We start from the raw sequence: 20,761 nt of genomic DNA, 5'->3' as shown, positions 1-20,761 counted from the left end.
CTGATGCTACTGGTATAATGTTTGACATTTTGAGGTTCTTTACTAGATACTGAAATGGGGGTAGGTTTCCAGGCTGTGCCAATTTAAAACAATTGTGTTGCCAAACTTGCCAGCAATTTCTCAATTTTCTCAGCTCTTTGTGTTGGCTTGTTGGCTGCAATAGAGACTGGATACTCACAATGCCAATATTCATGGCAAAACACAGACTGCAGTGCTTGTAAAGAAATGTCTTAACTGGCACTTGACACACAGGGATTGTGGTATTTTTTATAAGTTTTAAGTATTTTCAAGAGTAGTGGTTTTTAGTTACATTTGCATACCTCCCAACATTCAAAAATTGGAATGAGGGACAAAAAGTTGTGCTGAGCGTAACATGGCAAGATTTTTTTACCACGCCCATTTTGTGACCACATCCTCTAAATACTATGTCCATTTTACAAAATGTGGCAGGTTATGGAAAGTCTGAAATTTCTGGGGGTTTTCAGGGTCATGTTTTATGTGTTATTACAGTTTTGCTAATGAAAGTGAATTGTTCTTTAAGCTGTAAGTCTCAGTTCCCCCAAGAAACCTGCTTGTTTTAAATAGTTACAATTGTATCTTTTCTTATCTTAAATAGTTACAAATGTATGTAAGTGTAGGTGCTGAGTATTCTGTTCTTTCTGCCAAAAGGCCTCTTATTTAAGTTTTAGAAACATTGGGGCAAATTCACTAAGATGCGGCGCAACTTCGCCGCACTTCGCCAGGCGTAGTTTCGCCAGGGCTCCGCAAATTCACTAAAATCCGAAGTTGCGCACAGGGGTAGCGTAAGGTTGCGAAGTTGCGCTAGCGTTGATTCGCTATATAAAGCGAAGTTACGCTAGCGAAGGCTAATTTGCATACGGCGCGAAATTCAAATTTCAATGGAGGAACACGTATCTGCACTACAAATGCCTAGAAAACCTTCAAATCAGCAAATAAAAATTTTATTTTGCCCTACACATGTGCCCACTGTCTAGGTAAGTTGCCATGAGTCAGGAAATGTAGGGGGGAGGAAGGGGAGCCCCAAAAAAATTTCGATCTTTTTCAGCCTATCAGCCATCATGTAGAAAACACGCCAGCGTTTTTTGGGACTTAGAAAAAAAATTTACTTTTTTTTAAACAATCCCTATCTACTCTATTGCGCTTCGCCAGGTCTGAGGTGGCGAAGGAAGTCTAGCGTAAAAGGTAGCCTTCAGTACACTGCACAAGTTAGTGAATTTGCATAGTTTCGTCGCTAGCAAAAGTTCGCCTGGCGTAAGGTTGCGAAGTAACACTAGCGAAACTACGCCAGCGTTCGTTAGTGAATTTGCGCAGTAGCGAAAATGCCAAACGCTAGCTTCGCGGCTTAGTGAATTTGCCCCATTGTATCTTTCTCTAGTGTCAGAGCAGGAGATCAAAGGGAAACTCAGTTCAGAGTTATGCACTTATGAAGTTGCCAAGCCAAAATGGAACTCACACGCTGCTAAAGCCAGTACGTTTTTTTTTTTAAAGGAGACATATACTATAAGTGACCCCACCCTCCTTATGAGCAATAATGAATAATACATAGTGCTGGTTTCACTTTTGGCAAAAACTGAAATGGCCCCTTAATCAGAGCTTCCCATGTACATCTGTTCTGGTTCCTGTCATGTTTTAAATGAGGGGTACAGGTGTTCTAACAACAGAAGGGGGATAGCCAATCACAGCCCTGCAGTCATACAAGCAATGACAGGCTTAAATCCCCTATAATGTCAGCCTAGCTGCTAATTGATTCCTATTCTACAGTGCTGGCTACTGAGTGCCGCCAGCTCCTCTGCACAGCCTGGGAAAGAGGCAGCAGGAAGTGAAACAGATGGGCAGGACAAGTAGGTTATTTGTAGAAATTTTCAATAAATCAATGCAAAACGCTACTTTTCTAAGCACATTCTTTCTAAGAAAGTTTAGTTTAATGCACTGGCACATTCTTGGTTCTTACATTTCTTACATATCTTTTAAAAAAATCCCAAAAAATTGTCTGGCTCAGACATCAACCATAAACACAATAAAGGACCCTGAGAGTGTTTGGATAATTAAGCTGTATTTTATTTGGGGGATGCATTTTAGTTTCTTTGCAAAACTCTGGATAAGACATTGAATTCTCATGGGATTGGTCTTTTTTTTTGGATTTATTGGTTTAAACAAGCAACTGTTGAACCACCATGTTTTGGTCATAAGAACCTCAAAATAAAACCACATACAATTTTCACAATGCATCAGTAAGTAGGCTACACAGCTAGAGAAATATCTTAATGTACTTTTTCTTTTATACTAAACAACTAACTATATGTACAGCACTGTACAATGGTTATAAGGCACAAGTTTATGTATGAGACATGAGAGAATGAAATATACAGTACATAAACTGGCTCATTGGTGTATACAGAAACAATAAAGCATTAGAGCACAATATGAAAAACAGCAAACACATTCCCGTATACCTGCTCAACATACAAAACATGTTTCGGGTTTTCCCCTTTATAAAGTGACAATTGATAAAGAAGGGAGGAGAACCCCGATAGATCTTTAAACTAAAAGAAAAATATGTTTCCTATGAGTTGGAGAACCTAGATTGCATGTTAATATAGTTATTACATGGCCTCATGGAATTTACATAGGAATCAGGCCTAGTACTTTGGGTGTATATAGTGCTACTGAGTCACCGTTCTTTCCTTTTTACAGAACATTTGTCTACTTGCTTTTTAATTTCTTTAGCCTAATCACAGAGATTTTAAAAGGTCTGGTATTTTCCAGGAGACATAAATATTATGCAGATTAATTAGTTGATTAGCCAATGTATTTTCACACTCTCTGTACAAAGTAAAATATTATGCTGCATCAGGATTAAGTGCATGTCTGCAAATTACATTAACCCAAGCTTTATATGAATGTGTAATAATTATGAGAAGGCTTAATTAAACATAATGAGTCATGGTCTATTACATTCTTACACTGGAGAACACTAAGTAAAAAATAATAAGGAATTTGCATGTAATCATTACCCAATCTGAAGAGTTAGTTGCCTTCAGAGTTGCCTATAAATACAAATAGTGGATGTGATTCCCCCAGACCTTGGGGATACTATAGTGTAAATGGGGGAAACAAACGTTATTTTTAATACTGTAGGGGACTTAGAAAGATAGTAAGAAAATGTAATCCCTTCCCCAAAAGATTATGATTTATTGTATAATGTAATAGAATTATTGTGTTTTCTTTTATTGCATTATAGACTACTGGATACCTAGAAGTCTCATGGGAGCTTAGCATGTGTCATACTCCTTAGGTGGATTCAGCTCCATGTAGCTGAAACTCATTCAATAAGAATACTTTCCAGATGTGGATGAAAATGCTACTTGCAGTGCTTTTTTTTCATCCTACTGGTACTGACCACCCTCAATGTGCTTGTTGCTGTATGAATCATTTTGCAGAAGCAGTGGGAAGAGCCAAAAGCTAATCAGCATTCACATAGAATCTCTTGCAATGCAGTGCCAATTATGTCATATAATGTATGTGTGCTGATACAAGAGATGACATGGCATTAAAAATTATTATTGCTAGCCAGGAAACTGCATTAATTTGCTTTACTTATTTTAAGAAAGGTTGCAACAATATTACTGAGAAATTGAAGGTATATTTTTTGTCATATAATCCGCTGCCCCTCTGAAGCATTTTGTTCCTTAAAGGAGAACTAAACCCTAAAACTCAATATAGTTAAAAATGCCATATTTTATATACTGCACTTATTGCACCAACCTAAAGTTTCAGCTTCTCAATAGCAGCAACAATCATTCTAGAACTTCAAAAATAAAATTTTAACTTTAATAAATAATTCAACATTGCACTCACAAGCATTCCTCCAATAAAATTGCTTTAAAACCAATGTGGCATTCCGGTCTATTGTTCCGAGTCCTTTGCGCAACTGAACCATCCGATGCGTTCGCCTTAGCCCAGTGTAGTTTCCTCAGGTCACCTGCTGCCACTTCCACACTCTCGTCCTATCACTGACGCGTTTCGCCAAATGGCTTCATCCAAATGAGCAATTTTATTGCAGGAATGCTTGTGAGTGCAATTTTGAATTATATATTAACATTTTTATAACGCTTCCACACATGTTACTTCCTTTTTACCCACTAAAGTTTTAAGAAGAATGAAAGCGGATTGAGACGCTCAAATTACATATGTCTGTATCAACTAACTTCTTGTAAGTATAAACACCTGCCAGACACACTAGGATCGAAGTGTAGGCTTCTGTGCAACTATAACCCCAAACATCACGGGTGTCAAAACTTGGATATATAAATTAGGACTATAGCCGAAACACCTCTAGCGTGGACTACGGACTGCACTGGTTAAATATTATTTCCTGATGGTGGTGCATGATTTTTAAGTATAAATTATTCACATGCGGGTATATTTGAACATAGCAAGTTCACTAAAAATATCATAATTTATTTTGAAATACTGCACTATATATTTTTTATCTATTTTATTCCCCCTCAAAACCTTGTGGTTTTTGAGGAATACAGCAATCTCTTGTGGAAATGTAATATAAACTGATGCTACAGGGCTGATTATTAAATTCTGATGCTAATTGCACTGGTTTCTGTGCTGCCATGTAGTAATTATCTGTATTAAGCCTTATATTGTGACATTTCTATTCTATATGTACTGTACATTGTGAGTGGGTCCCTAAGCGCAGTAAGTAACAGCAGCACAGAGCATGTGTAGTGAATCAGCAGAAAAGAAGATGGGGAGCTACTGAGGCATCTTTGGAGACACAGAAAAGGCTGAGGTTGCCTTGTGCTGGTACAGAAGCCCACAACATAATGTACAGCATGTCTAGCCTACTACTTTAGTTAAGCTTTAGTTTTCCTTGAAGCTACTTGTTTGCCAGGGGGATCAGTTGCACAGTGCTTACAATTCTGTCACATAACTATTCCACAATTCCATACAAAAAGCTAAATCATGAATTCTGCTCAAATGCCCTTTGTTACTATGGGCATATTTCAATCAAAACATCAATGACATAAACCTATAAAACGAGTGACAGAGACAGAGATACATGTTGGGACCTGGTGTAAGTGACAGCAAACAAGCACAAGGAAGCTCAGATGTATTATTGGGTCAAGGGGCAAATCAATTCTCCTCAATAATATAAAGTAACAAAAATGATTTTCTTTTAAATACATATATTCTACTCAATATAAACATTTGCCTCTCAAAGGCTCAGGTTGAAATTATATAGGAACATTTCACTGCTTTTATTTGCCTATTGTAGTTACTCCGCTATTTTGTGTCTGTATATATATATATATATATATATATATATATATATATATATATATATATATATATATAGTATCAGACAGTGCCTGCACTCAGTCAAAGAACAAAGCCAGAGGTGCACGACCAAGTTTGTAGTAATATTGAAAAGAGAGTCAGCACACTCTGTATAATTTCAAGTGAAAACAAGTGTTGGTTTATTCACACATCTCATCCGACGTTTCGGTCCCACATCCATGTGGGACCGAAACGTCGGATGAGATGTGTGAATAAACCAACACTTGTTTTCACTTGAAATTATACAGAGTGTGCTGACTCTCTTTTCAATATATATATATATATATATACTATTATTTATATAGATACTGATTACAGAGTAAATACATCAGTAGCAAAACTGAGTAGAAATTAGTAGCCCCAAGGCCTTAATAAAGTCCAAGGTGCTGCAGGCTAAATGCTTGTTGCCACTTTTATTTTATAATTAATGCTAGGTGGATGAGACTTCCAGGTTCATTATAATTAGCCAGAAATACAATTAAGCAGGATGGTCATATTGAGCAAATTGCCATGGCTATACCATGTTGACAACCATCCTTTTAGGCCAAAGTCTGGTGGATTCTCAGTTGCAGCATGGTTTGCCTGACTACTGCTAATTACCTCTAGCCTTACTATAACCCTACTGATATTCTGTCTACCATGGCCTGAGAATCTCTATACAGTCAATTTTTTGATGCGTTGAATCTCATAGGTGTCTATTATTACTTTCTGGTCAGGCTTATTTAGCCTGGCAGTGTTACAGGATGAGAGATCCGAAACAAACCACTGCAACTGGCAAACCTGTCCTACTACCCACACCCTGAAACAGTAGTGAGATTATTTTTCTTTTTAAACTTTTTTTAGCTCTTGACCCCCACGATAAATATTTTAAATTTCTAAGTTTTAGCAGAAATTCACTTCTAAAAACTAAATCCCCACACAGATGGTGGTGCAGTTAAATACACAACCTTTTTGAGCCCAGGTGTAGATATACAGGACACTTAATTTATATTGTTTGTCGCTCATATACTTTAGCCAGCACACCCTTTTTTCTGGCATAAGACACTTCCTCCACGCATGGTGCTCTTCTGTCTTGTGCATCTGTGGCCTTTATAATTTACACTTACTAAGTGCCCAAATGGTTATTATTTGGTTGGAGCCACAGCAAAAAGCAAGATTATCAAGTAATAAAAGTTGCAACCTTTGCACCTTTGTAGTAATCCATAGCAAACAATAAGCAGGTATAATTTAATGGTCACCTGTTTGAATGCAAACATCTGATTGGCTGCTATGTGTTACAAGATCTGGTAAAAACACTTGGCCCCTTTGTTATTTTAGCACCTATGTTGTAAATATATCAAATATGCAATGTGTTTTTTGTTAATAAGCTTCAGACTATACAAACTATACAAATATGATTTTTCTGTTTAATGCATGAAGTTTTCAAAAGTCAGTTATCTAATCAGTTAATTACACTTATTATGGAACAAATTTGCAGAGCATGATGGGAAAGGTATGAGATTTGTTTTATGCTCTGCATTATTTGAAAATTTAGAACCATCTCCACAGAACAGATGCTTCACGTTTTCCACTTAAGTTGTCTGTTGTGATGTACTACCTACATCACATATTCATGTTCGCATCACTGAGCACTTTAAGAAATCAGAGTTTCATAAAAGAAAGCCACACAAAGGCACAGAAGGGCCATGAATGCCCACAGGGTGTAATACATTTTGCAAAGGAAGACGTGCTGCTCAAATTTGTCACGCAAATAAATAATGTAACCCTTTATCTACATACCACACACATTACAGTAACAGGAGTTAAAAATAAAAAAAAATATAAAACATAATACATCTATGATTGGTAAGTACTCTCTTTTGCAGGATTGCTACTTGCTGGTCAGTAGAATCAGTTACACTCTTTGCTTTCCTATACTTGCTGCGTATAACATTTCAGTACCAAATCATGGAACCCATGTGTGGTGTGTTTAAGGTCAATCAGAAGTGTGGCTTGGAATAGCTGGTATCTGGCAGTAGCATTTTTTTAATCTAAGGTGGATCTATGCATCTCTCCCACCCACCCAACTGCCATTCAGTGATGTATTCATAGGAGAAACCGTTTTGGAGTGCTGAGACCTGCAGCATTTCATTTAGCCTAGAGGACAGGGTGCAAAAAATGAAAAAATGTTTTTTTACTTTGCACTCTACCTTACACATAAATGACTCCTATACAAAACAAAAAAACATGGGAGTTTTATATTGGCCATGTGATGTGCAGGTTAATTGATAGTTCAGCCTCAAGCCCCCTCCTATAGTACACTATAGGAGGTTGGACAGTTTTATACATACATGCTCAAGCAATGATAGTAGGTGCAGATATTTTTCTTTGTATAAAAGAAATTTGCAGTCCAGAAAGGAATAAAATAAAAATAATGCATGGCCTATATACGACTGATTTTGAATTAGAAATGGGCAGAACATAAATCACTAAAGAGAAAAACAATTTTCATGGATGAATCTCCAGAGACACATAATTAAGCCATTTGTTTGATTAGTGCATTAAGTAAGCCTCCCAGTCCCATTATTGTAAATGTATGAAAACAGAAGTCACATATTTCTGGCTGGTTAACAAATGCATTGTCAACACACAACCGATTACAAGCTTATAATTAGAGCATGCAGTCTGCTTTCATCCATTACATTTCATGGCATGAACAAGTTATTGAGATATAGACAGAGAGACGGTATTTATAAAACATTCAGATCTGCACCTCCCAAAATGAAATATTTTCATGACCCCGATACTACATAGAAAAACCCAGTGGGCCCTAGGGTTGCCACCTTTTCCTAAATGTATTACCGTCTGGTGGGGGGGGAGGGAACAAAAAGGGGCGGGCCATATTGCAAAAGGGGGCGGGACCACAGCACATTGATTTCAGGACGGTTTTCAGTTAAGTTTTACAGGGGATTGGGGGATGGCCGAGGGGTCTTTTTAAGGGTATTACAAATTTACCGGCAGCTACATTGGTAAAATACCGGCCGGGTGGCAACCCTAGTGGGCCCTCCTTATATGTATACTCTCGGCATAACCCATTAATATATAATTTTCATGGCTGTGTTACACAGCTGTTTTATGTTATAAGTAAAGCCCATATTGCTAAAGTCTGGACACCTTAATCATTGTCCCTTCTACAAAGAGTTTCTGTTATGGCCCTGTTCAGCTGGCCATACTTCAATTATATCATGCTACACCCCTTGGCCTGCTAGATTAAGCCCACTTCTGTTTTGATATGATGGCATAAGAGAACAATTGAAGGCCTGTGAGAGGTGATAACACGCTTGTGGAAAAAACAGAGAGACAATGGCTGCTTAGACAAGATTAAATTTGAAGTAAGCAATATTTCTCAAGTATTTCCCTAGTATCTTGGGGAAAGAAAGTGAAATGAAATATTCTTTCAGCCCTAATATTATAATTATGCAAATCCATTAAATAATGAACATACAGTTCAGAGTATTTTCTTTTCTTAATACATTATATTTGAATAACCTGGTGAATGATACATTTTAGCTGTCCTCTTGTCCTGGTTATATTTTCTTAGCAGGCTGGGTAATAAAATAATTCTTTCTATTATGTGTAACCCCTGTTATGGTGAATTTAAGCAAAGGGAATAGGTTACCAGTAACACTCTTGTGGACAGTGGGGTAAACAAGGTACAGTGGTGTGATGGATTTTTGGGTCAAGCCTTAAGGCATAATTTGTCATTATCTGTATTGGTTTTCAGGTTAATGGTGATATATGGTTATATGGTTATTTTAAAAAATTGTTCAAAAAGGCAAAAGTTTGGCAACTCTGTATATGGTCTTCAAATAGTATGGCTAGAAGTGCCCTATGGTCCCAGCTGTTTTTTAAACAGAAGCAGAATTATTCGGATACACAGCGATACCTAGAGAGATAGTATTCAAAGCCATCATTGTCATTCCAATAAAAATACTGTATAGTATTCCTAAAGTAAAGAGTTAAAGATACCCTGAATGATTGCAAGAGAGCACCAGGCATCCACATGGGTGAAGTTGGGGTACTAATGATTCCTTTCTTCTGAGATTGATGTATCTCCTGGGATGCATCCATTAAGAGTGATCCCCCTCCGAAGGACATAATTGCAAGGCTTCATTATTTTACCACCAAAGAGGCTATTGTAACAGTTGGCACCCTAAATCTAGAACCAATGCCAAGCACCCTGGTCTCGGCTCGTGCTTCTGCCTGTAGCAGCCGCCTTTGGCTTCCGGAGGAGTCCTCAGATACTCAGATGCCGCCAGGTCTTAAAACGAGAGGTGCAAGGCGAGGGGTTCTAAACAAGCAGAGGGGCGCAACTGTAAGGCAAGAGTCTTTGGGCTGAAGGTCTCAGTACTAGGCGTGAGACAAGATCGTAGTCAGAACAGGCAGGGTTGAGGCAGGCATCTAATAAGCGTAGTCAGGAAGGCAATGGTCAAACTGGGAGATCAATCAGAAGAGAATAAGCAGAAGAGGTAGTCGGTATTCAGGCAAGGGTCAGAATAGTCAAAAGCCAGGCAGGGGTCACAACAGGAATCAATCAGAATCAGGAACAGATAGCACAAGGCTCAAAAGCACCACAGGATAAACCTATCACGGGCAGTTTGCACAAGACTGAATTCCCCTTTTATACCCTAGTGTTTTCGATCCATTGTGTCCCTTTGTGCGTCTGCGTCATCACGCCAGCGCGTTCACGTCAATATAGGAAACAGCAATGTTGGAGGAAGGAGAAGCATGTGGCGGGCGTCCCTGCCGTAACTCATAATGATAAGGGACTATACTCCCCAACTAAAAGATTGATGGCATTTAGATATTATAGGGGCTCACATTCTCTTCCTCCGAGAGATGCACTTCTCAAAAACTTCCACCTCAAAATCTCCATTTCACATACCATCTTACATATACAGTACCACTAGTACCAATAACAAACATAGAGGAGTGGCCATCTGTATACATAAAAAATGTAATTTTCAACCCACAAATTTTAAATCAGATCCAGATGGTAGGTATCTGATACTGGTGGGACAACTTCAAGATAACCTTATCACTCAAGCAGTAATTTATGGCTCAAATAAAATCACAACAATCATATTACACAGACTTTTTTGCAATCCTGGAGGAGGAGAGTTGAGGCCCAATCATATTGGCAGGAGACTTCAATGAAGTGGTAACCCCTAAGGTTGACAAACAAAGCAGTAACCCTCTTACTCAGTCTCAGAAGGGACCCATTACTTTTCAAATTTGCTAGGACAATACCTTTACGTGGCCACATGGAAGGAACAACACCTCTTTAAGCAGGATTATACCTACTATTCCCAACCCCACAATTCCCATTCAAAAATTTCCATGTTCCTAATCAACAAACAAATCTAACCAAATATTCTCTGCTCAGATATACGCTCCTGTTCTTGGTCAGACCTTTCTGTGGCGAGTAGACAATATATTATTGGCAGCACATAAGGCCTATCTCCAGTGGCTAATAATATAATTACGTATCAGAACCAAACGGGGGCCAAAACTGAAAAGATTCAAAAGCTTATGTCAACTTTACAAAAATCAGAGTTTCAATATAAAACAAACCAGAATAAATTTAGACTTAAAAAGAGAAATTGACAAAATGAGAACGAAAATTAATCTCTTAAACAAAAATATTTTCAGAAAGCTGATACAGCAGACACTATCAAAGAGTCAAGTTAGAGATCGCACAGTCCTCTAGAGTGAAATTCCGCCACTCTCCATTAATTTCTATGGGATTCTGAAAGGTGTATTTATTAAAGGATGAACTTTCACCCATTGATAAATACTCTTTTAAAAATTCCATAGAAATGAATGGAGAGTGGATGAATTTCACTCTAGAGGACTGTGCGATCTCTAACTTCACTCTTTGATTAATATACCCCATTGATGGCAAGACACCTCTCTGACAAATCCTATGTCCCCATTTACCCAGTTAAAATTGAAATTGGTTCAACGACAACAAACCCTAAACAAATAGCAGAAAAGTTTGCCTTTTATTACCAGTCATAAAGGAAATGACCAGACCCTAACCCAACAACGCTAGGAAACTTTCTGCAGTCCTTGAAATTACCAACCTTAACACCATAACAAATAACTTTAATGTCTGACCCTATTTCAGAGGAAATAAAGGAAGCAATAAAACAAATCAAGATAAAAAGGCCCCTGGCCTGGATGGATTTTCTGGGAAATATTTTAAAACATTTGCCCCAAAATTGATCCCCTGGTTCAAATTACTGTTTAATGATATAATGCAAGGCAAGTGCAAATTGGAGCAAGAGGACCTACTAGCACAGATAGCAGTCATACCTAAGCCAGATCGAGATACCATCTGCTGTAAAAACTTTCGCCCCATCTTTATATTAAATATAAATATAAAGCTATTAGCTAACATTATGGCCACAAGATTGAATACTTTTATTGAAAGCTTTATTCATAAAGATTAATCTGGCTTTATTCCCAACAAACAGGTGACAGAAAATAATCGTAAGGATCCTAAATCTGATTTAAGTAGCTAATCAAAGTAAAACCCCATCAATTATTCTTTCCCTTGACCTGGAAAAAGCATTTGATACTATCTTGTGGCCATATTTACAAAAGATATTGAAAGCCTATAATTTCCCCCAAACCTTTTCTCAAATGATTTCGGCCCTGTATAACTTTCCTTAAGGCGAAAGTGAACTATATGGCCTTTAGCTCAACAGAATTTCCAATTCAGAGAGGCACCAGGCAGAGATGCCCTTTGTCCCTGCTATTTGCTACAGTGATAGAGCCATTGTCACAGGCACTTCGAGGTAATGATAAAATATTAGGGGTAAAATTTGGGAAAACAGAATACAAATGTGCCTTATATGCAGATGACATTGTACTGACCCTATCCAAAGCAATGACTTCTCTGCCATATCTTTACAAAACATTATCCATATACGCCAATTTCTCAGGACTGGAGGTGAACCTAAATTGAAAGCCCTCAATATAAACCTACCAAACCATTATAAGAAATTATTGGAGATTAATTTAGAGTTCCAGTGGCAATTAAATAAAAATTAGGGACAAATATACCTGTGGAATATGCAACATTAGCAACAGATAACTATCTAGCCAAAATGTACTATCAATGATAAAATCTTGGGGAAAACGTAACCTATCTTTGTTAGGAAGAGTAACTGCCTTGAAAATGTCTGCTCTTCCGCTTTTACTATACTTATTTCACACCTTGCCAACTTCTCCCCCGAAGGGATTAATAGAAACCATACAGAACTACAGCATGCAACTGCCATTATGAAGGTGGCCTGGGTATTCCCAATTTAAAATGTTATTAATTATAAGCACAGCATACCCAACTAATATTCTGGCACCAGACTGGGGACACCCCTATTTGGGTCAAAATAGAACAGGACACCCTATCAGAAATTAATATAAGAAACCTACTCTGGACCACAAACTCAGCTATAAAAATACATAACAAACCAATAATTGCAAAAAAAGGAGTGTATCATCAATCCTCCCCACACAAACCAGCCACTCATTTACATAAAAATGAATTCCCTTCTGGTATGGTGCCCCCAGCTTTCTCATGATGGGAACAGACCCACTTATCCATTTGCTCACCGGAGCAAACAAAATATAATTTTCACAATTACAGGTCACCTATAAGGCTCCACAAGCAGAATGGCTACATTATCGACAAATTACACATTATATAAAATCGATATTTAAAGGAGATACTCCCCCCAACTGCTTTTGAGAGGTTATGCCTACAACTTACCTCTAACAAAGGGGCACTATCCTATCTGTATGATAATTTGGTACATATATCTCCAATTAAAACATTGAAATTTGTACAAAACTGGGAGAAGGTATCACAACAATGTTTTGATGATGACACTCGGAGTGATATATTCAGAGACACTGTAAAATGCTCTGTCAATGTATTAATACAAGAGACTTCCCAAAAGGTTTTACAATGATATCTAGTTCCAGGAAGACTGACCCGATGGTACCCAACATCCTCTGCACTTTGCTTTAGGGCATGTAACCAAAAAGGCTAATTTATACATATTTGGTGTGATTGCCCAGTGGCGGTACGCTTTTAGATCACAATTTATTCTTTAATAACTAACATAACAGGTCTCATGCTCCTGAAGAACCCTGCCAAAGCATTTCTAAACAATCATGTTCCAGGAGGCACTAAATACCTCAGACGCTTGATTACTTATATATTCTCTGCAGCTAAGCAGACAATAGCTAAAGCCTGGAAAATGGCCACACTGGACATTCAAACAGTAAAAACCAGACTACATGATCTACTAATTATGGAAAGACTCGCTAGCATCGAAACTGGATCAAAGCTTACAATAAAACCTGGAGCCCCTGGTTAAGCTACAGAAATATCTCTCAGGGTCTGCTTACCTGAGATTGCCGGAGAGCAAACCAACATTGCAGCCTCAAAAGCACGATATGCAGTACCAATCCCATGAACAAAAAATTTAAACCCATGCCATGTACTTTTCTTTCATTGTTTACCTATTTTACTTTTTGGGTTTCCTTTCTTTCCTTTTCCATTTTTTTATTCTTTCTAAGTCGTTTGTTCAAAATGGTTTAGCATTGTTTATTGTTATCTGTGTAATGGCAATTAATATAATAAAGGCTCATATCTCGGAAGCTCCCAGTAGGTATAACCAAACATTGTCATATGTTAAAAATATAAATAAAAACATTTAGTTACATAAAAACCAGGTGTAGTGTCAATCTGCTGCTTTCACTTGTTTCTGGTTTCACTGTGCTTTGGTTGTTAACACAAAGAGCAGCTCTTTAACAGCAGAATAATGGGACAGGTAAGTCAAATAAGGGGGGCATTCTTGAGCCAGTAGCTGCAGGTGGAGGTTCTATACAGGGACATTTTTACCCAGAACAAAGGTCCTGAAATGGGGCATGGCCCTGATAAACAAGAACTAGTTAGAACCCTATAGTGAGTTATTTTTCCTTGCCATGATCTGCTCCCTAAATCCAGAACGAGTGCTAGAGAAGCAAAGCAAGAGTTCTGGACAAGCACAATCGTTATCAAGTTTTAGGATGGAAGGCAACACAAGCTTTCCAAGGGATAAACGAGATATAGCGAGGTCAGGCAGGCAAGTGTCAGTTCAGGCAGCGTTCAAGCAAGGTCAGACAGGTAGTGGTCAGTACAGGCAGAGTTCAAGCAACATCAGACAGGCTAGGGTTGGTTCAGACAGAATTCAAAGAAAGTCAGACAGGCAGGGATCAAAACCAGAAGATATCAATCAGAATAAGTGCACCAAGGTTCGGGATTCGGATTCCGGCCGAATCCTTATGTCTGGCCGAACCAAATCCAAATTTGCATATGCAAATTAGGGGCGGGGAGGGAAATCATGTGACTGTCACAAAACAAGGAAGTAAAAATTGTTTTCCCTTTCCCTCCCCTAATTTGCATATGTTAATTAGGATTAATTAGAACCAAATCTTAATTTGCATATGCAAATTAGGGGCTGGCGGGAAATCATGTGACTATTTGTCATAAAACAAGGAAGTAAGAAATGTTTTCCCTTTCCCACACCTAATTTGTATATGCTAATTAGGATTCAGTTCGGTATTCGGCCAAATCTTTCGCAAAGGATTCGGGGGTTCGACTGAATCCAAAATAGTGGATTTGGTGCATCATAAAAAACACAACACAGTAAATATTTACAGTGCAGTGTTGTTCCATCTTGGAATTTTTCCACAGCCCCTTAATTAAGAACCTAGAAAAAAAAAAAATTTGATGTTTCACACAAGCAGGGTACTATGCACAAAATACCTTACATAAGTTACAAAGCAGACAATGCACAGGGAGACAGCACTGACATTCCAAGAATCAAGTGAAATTTCAAAAAATAAGACTATAAATATGATAATATAATAAAATTATATTTTGAATGCAAAGGTAAAAAGGATATTGCACCGCCAATTTATGAATGTCAGTTTCTGATGTGTATCAGGTTAAGAAATGTCAGTGAGAAGAGTCGGACCTTTTGCATGATGTTTTCTGAAATGCAGGGAATCATATTACTGTCTGAAATAGTTGAGTAAACCTGAAATGGACTGACAGAATTAGATTTTAGTGTAGCACTGGACTGATCTAAAAAATGCTGCAATATTACCTTGTAATTATATTATAACAAGAGCTTACACTAATTCTTACACTGTTTTGCTCTTCCCCACCTTCTGATGCCTATTTCTTAAATGACATACTGTAAATAAATGCCCACTGTGTTAAAACCATGATGTTTTTTAATGCAACAATATTTTTTAGGAGAATAGCATCACTATATATAAAAAGGATATGTCACCTGGAGAATGGACAAATTATATACAAATTATATCAGATTGTTTGTATCATATTTCTCTAATAACATTTAATAAACCTAGTAAAATATAAAAACAGAAGCAGGTTTCTAAAAGGTAGTTTGAGGAATTCCTTACATTCTTTGTAATCACAAATGTGTATATTTTGAAAAATATGTTTGTTGTCATCTACAAATGTAATTGAACAATTTAAAACATAATTCCATCACATAATAGAGGCAGTGTACAATTATTTTAAATGAATTAATGTTTAATCTCTGATCAACAAAATCTGGTGCACATGCTGCCATCTACTGTTTCTAGAGAGCTTTGGTTAAATGCAATAAAAGTGAAAGCATCACTTGTGCTTTAGCAGCATCTGCCGGACCTAAGGGTAGGCAGAGTATTCATGTGAAATTTACTGGGATAGGAAAAAAGGAAAACATCCAATATTGCAAAAGTAGTGTGTGGTAAGGTACACTTACCAATACAAACAGGGGGTCCAGGTGCTCAAGCCCCAGACCTTCAGCTTGGGAAGGTAATATCAGACATGTAGAATTCCATGGTAAGCTGGTACAGAAACTGGACTTCACTCCAAAATATGCAAAAGATGCAAATAAAAAGTTTTATTACCTAAAAAGGAACATCTCAGAGGGTGGCCTTACGCATTTCGTGCCTCAGGGGCACTTAGTCATAGGCAGAGTATGCATGTGCCAAGGGTGCAAAGCTGGGGGAGTCAGGCACGTACCTTATCTGCCTTCTATGCCTACTCCTGTCCCCTCTCGGCTCTATAGAAGACTTGTGCGTCCTTCCTTTTAACACATGCGCGTCCATTGGGCGCTCCGAATGGCCAGGATCCCTAGGGAGTCCACTGGGTCTGGTCTCTGCTTCCCCATGTACCAATAAAAGTCTGTTAAATGGCTGTATATCACCAACTTCTAGTGTGCTGCATTGAGGAATAGTGGAATAATTTTGCACCCTTGCTGGACTGCTTCAGACATTTACTTGGATTATTATGATATATGATTACATTTTTGCCTAGTTTATGAGGGTTATTTATCAAAGGTCGAGTTTTTTTCCACAAAAAAAAGAGTTTTCAAGGATATTTTTCAGTCAAAATTTTAATTTTCTGATTTGAAAAAAATGTTAATTTTTTTTTTTAAATTCAACATTTTCGAGATTTATGTTTGTGAACATTCTCATTCATCCAGGTCATGGTATATTTAGAATAATGAATTGAGAAAGCCAGTTGGATGACTGGTGAAACGTCTTCAAGGAAAAAAACACAGCAAGTCCAGTTGATTTGACTTATTCCTACAGATTTGCTAGATTTATTATACCTAGAAGCTGGAAATAGCTTGAATCCAAAAAATACACCATCTAAAACCTGTCAAGGTCATGTAGAAGTCAATGGCAGAGGTCTATTGAACCATTTGAAAATCTTTGTAGCCTTCATGATGTTTGAGTTGTTAACAGGGACCCATTGTCAAAGTTTACGAATACAGGTATGGGACCTATTATCCAGATTGCTCAGGACCACTTTCCGCATTAGGGTTCTTTCTGAAATTTGGATGTCCATACCTTGAGTCTACTAAAAAATCATTTAAACGTTAATTTAACCCAATAGGATTGTTTTGCATCCAATAAGGATTAAGTATATCTTAGGGATCTTGTACAATGTACTGCTTCATTATTACAGAGAAAAGAACATAATTTTTAAAATGTTGAATTGTTTGATCAAAATTGAGTCTTTGGGACATAGCCTTCTGGTAATTTGGTGCTTTCTGGATAATGTTTTTTTCAGATAACTGATCCCATACTTGTACAGAGAATCTGTATCCATGCGATTTTTTGTTATAAAAACACCTGTGTTGCTGGTTAATCTGAGAAATTGAAAGGGTGTGTCTAGATAGTGCCAAAACTACCCACCTCGCTTTTTAAACTAACCCATACCAAAGGTTGGGCATTATAGATAAATACCTAATATGCCTCCCAAATTTTCCCGTTTTGTTTCAGTTTCTCAAATGTCATATGTTATGTCCACTTATGAGCTAAAATATGTGGAGAATAAAGGCAGAATCTTATTTGAACATCATAAAAACTATACAACCAGGGCCAGATTTAGATACAGGTATACAACCACATATGATAAATGCATGAAGTTACAGTTAACATCTGGACACACACTGTCGGGTTCATAACAGATATACATGTGATTTCTAGTTCTAAACATAAAATCCCTCATACACAGTTTTCATAAAGCAAAAATGCATAACAGTATATTGAGATATAGTTCATCTAGACATTATGCATCTGATTGAACTAAGTCCAGTAGGGGCAAGTGTCCCAATAGTCTTAATATTTTGTGTAATCTGTGAATCTGCATTGAATCTTTTTTTTTTTAAGATGTACTAGAGAACATTTTGCATCTGAGGAAATGTAATGTATATTCTATAATTTAGATGAGGGTTTAGGGTTTATATTTCAGGGCATTGGTGGTGATTCTAACATTGATTGTAGCTTTAGTGCTAAAGAAATAAGAAACTGAAAATGTCAAAACAAACACATTACTGCAGATCATTACAAAGTCCTTTAAAGATTATATTCTACTGGGTTTATAAAATGTTGATATGTTTTATAATTCAACATGGTTCAAGCAGGAAAAGAAGCACAGAACATTAACTGGCAACTTCTAGAGTAGTGCTGTCCAACTTCATATGTCATATTAAGACATTTTTTTAACCAACCTGGAGACAAGCGATCAATTTTTGAAACCCAGGAGTGTGCTGCCTTTATTCCATTGTGTTCATATTAAGACATACCCTTAAATCCATATACCATCTCCTCCCCTGTGGATAACACAGCACACCCCAGCACATGATTAAACACCTTAGGGCATACCTCCCAACTGTCCAATTTTTAGAGGGACAGTCCCTCTTTTGACAGCTCAACCCACAGTCCCTCATTTGTATTGAAAAGTCTAGTTTTTCTCTTCACTGAACAGCAAAAAAAAAAAAAAGATACAATGTTCCTAACTTAATTGGCTTTTGTCAGAGAGCCCAGAACAGCCACAACAGCAGATGTCCGACTTCCGTTTTACCATTGTACACCTTATTATAACATAGTGATTTGTTATAGTATTGTAGGGACCCGTAGGGTTAATTCCCCTACGTTTTTGAGCCTCATGGCTAGAAACCCCTGTGTAGATTTAGCTACAGGGTTTCCCAGGGGCTGGACAAGGGGCTGAAGCCCTTTTGCTGATGCAGCATGGCATGGCTCAACCAGGAGGGCCTGGAGCTCCGGATTTTCCAAACTGAATGTGGAAATGCTTGCACTATATACAGTGCTGGGAGCTACAGTTCAGCTACGGATTTATCAACAGTGTGCTTGTGCTATAGACAGTGCTGGGAGCCAGGGGAGCTTCATCAATGAGGCAAGTTGAGGCTTTCGCCTCAGGTGGCAACGCCCCACTAAGTACAAGGGGCATCAAAAGTGCAGAGAGCGCAATTAGGCTCTCTGTGCTAGTGTACTGGCCCTCTCTGCTGCCCTCGTGGATCCCTCTGGACCCCCTCAGGCACAAAAAGGTAAGCGCAGGGGGAGGGGGGACGGCAGCAACTGCTGCTGCCTCTGGCGGTGGAGGGGCCAGGATCGCCCCTGCTGGGAGCTATGTCTGGAGGATCAAGCAAGCTGCATGTGCTTCATGGAATGGATTCATCACTGTGGATGTCTGCTCCAGCTCTGGATGAGCCTACCCATCTCTGTGTATCCCCAGGGTAAGGTGTGCCCAGGGAAGGGTAGAAAAAGAGAGGATCCGGGATGATTTCTGTTTGTGACACAGGCTGTTTGTAGATGCCTGCCAAGTAACTAGAGCAAGTACCTAGTCCGGAGGGAGAGGTATTTGTGCACTAGTGCTACCTGGACCATTTGTACTCATTGGGGATAAGGAAATGAGACTCTGATTCTTCCAATGGAGTAGTGCGGGACTTTGTCTGGTAGGGAATTACCAGGATAGGACTGGCACAGGTTCAACAGGGTAGTGGGTCATGCTAGTTGAATGTATATTTGTAGTTTTACAGTTTACTTACCCTTTAATCTGCACTTCTTTGTATAAATTTGATATTTTTATAAAGCAATTGTGTGTATTGATTGTTTATCCTAATGGGCCACCCACAGGTGTATTCCCAGATCCCATTAGGTGAAGGCACTGCCAGAGAAGAGTACCAGTACCTTTAACTTAGCAAATGGGACTCAGGACCTGCTTCGGTAAGAAATGGTATGATGTATAATCTTTGGCACAGGGGGGTGACCAAAGAGGCGTTACAGTATGTTTGTCAACTTATCCAGTTATGAATTAAAAACATCATAATCATTGTCAAAATCAAAAACTAAATCTAAATCTAATCAGTGCCTTAAGTTAAGTATGCAGACGCGTCTTTTATTCTACTCACTTATCCAAAGAAACTGCAGTCACACCTCTGTGCTGCCCACATTTGCTGTTGCAATCTCCCCCCTCATGGCTCATTCCTCAGCCCTCCCTCCTTGGTCCTCATCCCTCCCTCCTCAGCCCTCATTACAAAAGCCCTCCATTCTCAGCCCTCTCTCCTCAGCCCTCCCGCCTCAGCTATCAGCCTGGCTTACGAGCTGAGGTCTGAGGAGGGAGGGCTGAAAGCTGAGGAGGAAGGGCTGAGAGCTGAGGAGGGAGGGCTAAGGACGGAGGGATTTTGTAATGAAGGTTCAGTAAGAAGGGCTGAGAGCTGAGGAGGAAGGGTTGAGGAGGGAGGGATAAGGACGGAGGGCTTTTGTAATGAGGGCTGAGGACGAGGAGGGAGGTCTGAGGACCGAGGAATGAGTCACGAGGGGGGAGATTGCAATAGCAAATGTGGGCAGCATGGAGGTGTTGTCAGGACTGCCAGAAGTACCCGACGGCGCTGTTTACATTCCCGGCGGTCACAGTGAAGACCTAAAATGGCGGCGCCCATGCTGAACACATGGCTGCAGC

The sequence above is a fragment of the Xenopus laevis genome, chromosome 2L (genome assembly GCF_017654675.1).
Source record: "Xenopus laevis strain J_2021 chromosome 2L, Xenopus_laevis_v10.1, whole genome shotgun sequence".
Classification (NCBI taxonomy): Eukaryota; Metazoa; Chordata; class Amphibia; order Anura; family Pipidae; genus Xenopus; species Xenopus laevis.
The sequence above is the reverse complement of the archived record's forward strand: the minus strand, read 5'-3'. Positions refer to the sequence as shown.